Here is a 6,744-nt window from a genome sequence, read left to right on the forward strand (position 1 = left end):
ATACTGTAACAAGACCAGGACCTGAGGTTTGGTCATTAAGAAACATTTTGTCAAAACAATTGGACCCTGAATGCAATGCACAATTACATTCTTGTACTCTTGAAGATGAGCATAAGTACTGATAATAATGTCTTGAACCTGGTTGTTATTGTTGTTCTCTCAGAGCACAGCATAATTAGAACAATTATTAGTTTTACAGTTCTATCTGACTGAAGGAAGAAGCTTTCTGGTTCCAATGTTTGTAACAGAAAAAAACACAGCCTACTGGTTCCACCAAGTGGTATTATGTAGGAACCGCGGTTCTGAAAAACACTATATAGGTCAATCTCGATATTTTATTTCATTTATTTTTGAAAGTGAACCCATATATAGGGTTTTATAGATTCATTACACACAGAGTGAAATGTTTTAAGACTTTATGTCTTGTATGTTTAATGTTTAAAGCTTACAGATAATGAAAACCAAAAAGTCATGTCTCAGAAAATTAGAATATTTTGAGAAAGTTAAACATTAGAAATTCATGACCAATATTGGTCATATATTTCCAAAATTTGCTGTACCATATTTGCCAAATATTGCATCTGCCAGGCAATATTTGCAAGGCAGATTAGGGTAATCATGAAAACTTGAAGTGGTCTCTTAGTCTAGGTCAGTAGGCTACACAATAATGAGGAACATTGCAGACTTGATAGATGTCAAGAAGACAGTCACTGATACTCTCCACAAGCAAGGTAAGCCACAATAGTTCATTGTTAAAGAAGCTGATGCTGTATCCAAGCCCGTTCATAGAAAGTTGAGTGGAAGGAAAAGGCGTGGTGGGAAAAGATGCAATCAACAACAGGGATAACTACAGCCTTGAGGGGATTGTCTAGCAAAATCCATTCAAGAATTTGGGGAAGATTCACATGGAGTAGACTGAGGCTGGAGTCGGCTCCACAAAAGCGTCTACATGCCAATCTTACAAATGAGATAAAAAATGTCACATTCCTCGTGTTAAGTTAATCCTGAGCCAGAGACGTTAGAAGCATCTTACCTGGGCTAAGGAGAAAAAGAACTCTACTGTTGCTCAGTGGTCCAGAGTCCTCTTTTCAGATGAAAGTAAAGTTTGCATTTGACTGTGGCTCAGTAGGAAGAGTAGTCGTCTTGCAATCAGAAGGTTGTGGGTTCGATTCCAGCTTCCTCCTAGGTTGATGTGCCCCTAGGCAAGGCACTTAACCTCAAGTTGCCTACCGATCTGCGTATCGGTGTATGAATGTGTGAGCGTTAGTGAGTGCAATTGAGTGAATGTGGCTCTAGTGTAAAGCACTTTGAGGGATCTGTATGACTGGAAAAGTGCTATATAAGTTCAATCCATTTACCATTTAGAAATCAAAGTCCCAGTGTCTGGAGCAAGACTGGAGGCACAGAATCCATGTTGCTTAAAGTCCAGTGTGAAGTTTCCACAGTCAGTGATGATTTGGGGTGCCATGTCATCTGCTGGTGTTGTTCCACTGGGTTTTCTGAAGTCCACAGTCAACACGGCCATCTACCATGACATTTTAGAGCACTTCATGCTTTCTTCTGATGACAAGCTGTCTGGGCATGTTGATTTCGTTTTCCAACAGGACCTGGCATGTGCACACACTGTCAGAGGTACCAAAAGTTGGTTCAATGACCATGGTGTTACTAATCCTACCAGACTGTGGTAGGATCACAGTCCTATGACTACAAAAATGTAACTAGGTAACTATTGAACAGTAAACCCTTTTTCTTTTTTATTCCAAGTCTTTTACTTAAACCTCTACACAAAACCAAAATTCTTGGTCTTAATGGCTAGCAGGAGTTTCTGTTTAAGGATCTGTTTTGAAGAGTAGAGTGGCACGTAGAGACGCGAGATGCAGGTGACCTGAAGTTCACTATCAAACATTTGAGTACGTAGAAATAAACTTCTTCTCAGAAGCCTGACATTTCTGTTTAAACTATCCTTTTCAAATTTTTTGAGACAATGAATTTTGGATGTTAATTATCTGTAAGCCATGATCATCAACATTGCAAGAAAAAAGGCTTGAAATACTTTCATCTGTTTAATGAATCTATGTAATTTGAGTTTAAATTTGAATAAATGAGTGGCAAAAAATATTGAAATGGTTCAAGAAGTTCAAATTTTTTTAAATGAACCTGTAATGTTTGTGTTAACAAGTCCTTAAAGACTATGCAAATGTAACATTTATTATAACCATTTCAATCAGAATTGAATGTTGAATATTATTTTATTTCAACTACACTAGGGTAAAATCATAACACTTCCATATTGTTTCTTCCATATTTTCTTTGTTGTGTATGTTGAAATAACTCTGAAATAAGACATATACCAACAGTCCATAATAATAAAGTCACACATCCACATAGATTTAAAAAAAAGATTCACTGCTCTTCCAGAGTTACCATGGTCAAGAGAACCATGGTAACTCTGGAGGAGCTTATCGGATTAATGCTCTTCTTGCCCAGTCTGTATAGGTAAACATCCATATATTGGTAGGTCTGCACTTGGTTCATCCTCTTTCCATGTTTAGATGATGGATTGAACAAAGCTCTGTGAGACGTTCAAATCTTGGAATATTGTTACAAAATCAAACCCTCCTTTAAACTTCTCCATCACTTTCTACCTGACATGTCTGCTTCGTTCCTTGGTCTCCATGATGCTTTTTGTTCTCTAATGTTCTCGTATAATCCTTTACAGAGGGTGTGTGGGGTCTGCAGAGATTGTAGCTGCACTTTTACTGACCCTAGACCTGTATAAGTCCTGGATGGAGGGAAGGTCAGCCCTGATGATTCTCTCTGCAGACCTGATTATTCGTTGCAGTCTGGACCTGTCCTGTTTTGTGGATGAGCCAAACCACACTGAGATGGATGAAGACAGGACAGACTGAATGATGGCAGTGTAGAAGATGACCAGCAGCTCCTGTGGAAGACTGCACTTCCTGAGTTGCCTCAGGAAGTGCAGTCTCTGCTGGACCTTCTTCCAAACATTGTCCATGCGTGAAGTCCACAGCAGACACAGTGCTGTTGAGGATGGTGAGGGGGGTATGTTGGGGTGGTGCTCTCCAACAGTCCACCGTCATCTCCACAGTCTTGAGTGGATTAAGTTACAGGTGGTTCTGACCACACCAGTGTACCAGCCGATCCACCTCCAGTCTGTATGCAGACTCATCAGGCAAACTGCAGGGGGTCCAGCAGGGAGCCTGCATGATGTCCTTCAGGTGCTTCAACACCAGTCACTCAAAGGATTTCATGACCACAAACATCAAAGCGACAGGCCTGTAGTCATTTAATTCTGTGATGGTGGGTTTCTTGGGTACTGAGATGATGGTGGAGTGTTTAAAGCAGGAGGGAACCTCACACAGCTCCAGTGACTTGGTGGAAGCTCTTAGCGAAGATGGGTGCCAGTTGGTCGGTACAGACTTTCAGACATGATGGGGGGACATTATCAGGTCCTGCGGCCATTTTGCTTTCAGGCGCTGAAAGATCCTATTTACATTTTCCTCTGAGATCCTTAGTGCAGGCAGGGGGTCTGAGGGTAGTGGGGGTGGTTGGTGTATGGCAAAAATGTGTATCTTAATTGGATGTGGAGGAGTTGGGTTGAGGTGTGAACTGCTGCTTTTCATACCTGCAGTAGAAGCCATTCAACTGATTTGCCAGGCGAGGATTCTGCTCAGGGTGGGAAGAATGATTCCTGTAGGCAGTGAGCTTTTCTTTAGCTTCTCACTGTAGCTTCTCTTTGCAGCTTTGTTCTGCTTAGTCAGTTTGTTCCTGGCCTGCTTATACAGGGCCCGGTCCCCACTGCTGTGAGCGTCTTCCGTATCCCTACGCAGCTTCCTCAGATGAGAAGTGAACCAATGTTTATTGTTATTGTATGTGCAGAAGGTCTTGGTCTGCACATACATGTTCTCACAGAAACGGATGTATGATGTTACCACCTCAGTAAGTTGGTTTAACTCAGTGGCTGAAGTTTCAAAAACAGTCCAATCTGTGCAGTTAAAGCAGGCCTGTAACATCTGCTTTTGAGTCATCACTTTGTAACAGTTTAAATCTCAGATTTGGAAGCTTTTAATTTCTGCCTTTAGGTTGGGGTGAGGGGACCAGAGAGTGATCAGAAAGTCCCAAAGCAGCCCTGGTAAAAGCTTGACATGAATCCTTTAACGTTGTATAGCAGTGGTCCAGTGTTTTTTTCCCCTGGTGGGACAAGTGCTGTCTGTATTTGGGAAGTTTATTGGAGAGGTTTGCACTGTTAAAATCTCCAAGAACAATGATGAGATGGTCAGGATGTTTTTTCTCCACGCCTGTCATCAGCTCAGCCAGTTGCTTTTCAGTATCTGAAGTGGAGCATTGAAGTGGTATGTAAGCGCCAACCAGTACAAACAAGGAGAATTCCCTTGGTGAATAAAACGGTTTACAGTTTATGAGAAATTACTCCAGGTCATTACTACAGGTGTTCTTCAACCCATTGATGTCTCTGCACCTGTTATGATTCTGGCCTGTCGGCCTGCTCTGCGCTCACTCATTCAATCAACTCATCTGCTTCATCTGTCTGCTGCTGCGCAATCACCGTCATGTCACACACCTGTGGAGCTGGAGTTATATACAGCCATCTGACAGGCAGACGGTGCCAGATTTTAAAAACATTTGTGAGTAGTTATCCAGCGTTCCCTCCTGACTGATCTTGTTCTCTGACCTTGCCTCACGGGTTTTTGCCTTCTTGTCTGACGGATTGAATTTCTGGATTTCGACTCTGTTTTCTGCCTCTGGTTTTCTGCCTCTGCCTGCCCCTTGTCTGACGCCTCTAGCCCTGGAATTCGACCCCGTTTCTGTCCCTGGATTTACGCCTCAGCCTAACCACTGGTTTATTCAGCTTGAGCTCGCCTGGCTCTCTAGTCCGCCTGGAATTATTGTCAAGAGAACAATCACAGCTCTGTGTTCCTGTCACAGCTTCAGCTGATTCCTCGGAGGATTTGGATCAGTTGGCAATCCGACTTCAGTCTGTTGGACGCTTCCTCATTAACTGTCTGGATCATTTCCTCCTCTGGATTCTGTGCCTCATCCCCAGACTGAGAAGGTTAGTGGCTTTATCTAACTCCTTGCAAATCCTGAGTTTTATTCAGCCACTAACTGGTCTTTCTGTTGTCAGTGGCTCCTGGAAGCTCACTACTGTTCTCCTGCTCTCTGATCCTGAGTTTCTGAATAAACCTTTTTACTTATCACTTTGTGTTTGGCTGAATTTGGGTTCTTTGTCTCTGGTCGTGATAGCACCAACCTTCATTTATATAACAGCAGATTCCACCTCCTCGCTTTCTCCCCGATAGGTCCGTGTTGGGATCCCCTCTGAACAGCTGAAAGCCCGGTGTCAGAAGTGTGCAGTCCGGGGGGGTCTTACTCAGCCAGGTTTCGGTAAAGCAGAGTGCGGCAGATCCGCTGAGGACCGAGTTTTTACAGGTGAGGAGAAGCAGTTCGTCGATCTTGTTGGCCAGGCAGCGCACATTTGCCAGGTGGATTGAAGGCAAGAGTGCCCGTAATCCTCTCTGTCGAAACTTCACGAGCACGCCGGCTTTCTTCCCTCTCCACCATCCCCGGCAGTATAGCCCATGGAGAGATGCAGCTCCGCTGGCCATGATCTCCGTTATGGTGCATTCACACCGAATGCGGTTTCTGTGAAAGGAGCGGCCGATTTACATGTCATCCCTATGTAGAGGCGCGTTCAGGAGCGGAGCGGCACGGCGCGGTGCGAAGGACACGGAGGACGCGGCGCGGAAGGCGCGCCAAGCGAAGCGGGAGCGGAGCAAGAGTGATGGACGAGTTGAAAAATCTGAACTTATTCCTAAATTCGCGTCACGTCAACCAATCAGGGACTGGATGTGGCTGTGACGTAGGGTGAAAGACTGCAGCGGAGAAGAAGCGGTTGTCAGTGAAGATGGAGGACCAGATCATAGTGGCGGTGTGCGGCAAGCCAGAGTTGTATGACTCAACTAATTATTTTTACCGAGACAAGTACAGAAAGGACCTGGCCTGGTTATGTTTAGGCACAAATATCTTTAATTTAGGAGACGTGGACATTAAAAATCTGCTGTTTTTTTACTGAGCTGAGATTTATTTACTCACCAAAGACAGATGGACAGGCGTTCAGCAGCGGGGATATAGTGCCGGTAGTTGGTGTCCCGGAGGCCGATTCGTCTCCCAACGCGGGACAGCAGATCTTCAAACTGGGTCCTGGATAGACGGAAGTACCGCTGAAATCGACCGTCATCCAGACGCAGCTCCTGGAGTAGGTGGCGGTAATCTCTGAACTGTTTCCATCCCTGAAGAATCTGGTGAACCCAGGGACGTCGAGGTCGGCGGCGTTTTTCGGCTCTCCACAGGTAAAATGCCATAATTATCCGTGAAATCCATGTCAGCCATGTTCAGTTGAAACCAGCAAGCAGTAGATGGAAGCTGCTCCTACTTGATGACGCGGCGAAGCGTTGCCGCTTGTTGCCAAATGCCAACGCGAAGTTCACGCGGAATGTCAAGCAGGCAAAAGCACACAAATGAGGCGAAATATTCGCAGTTTCCGCGTTCGGTGTGAACACACCATTAAGCTTTCGTCAATGAATCAATGAATGATGGAGATAAAAATGCCAAGAGAAGACTGTCTGATGTTTAGAAGTTCCTCAGCTGAATGAAACCACCGAATGATGATAGAAAGCACCGAAAACATGCAGAAAATGAAAGAGC

Source organism: Girardinichthys multiradiatus, chromosome 13 (assembly GCF_021462225.1).
Source record: "Girardinichthys multiradiatus isolate DD_20200921_A chromosome 13, DD_fGirMul_XY1, whole genome shotgun sequence".
NCBI classification, from domain to species: Eukaryota; Metazoa; Chordata; class Actinopteri; order Cyprinodontiformes; family Goodeidae; genus Girardinichthys; species Girardinichthys multiradiatus.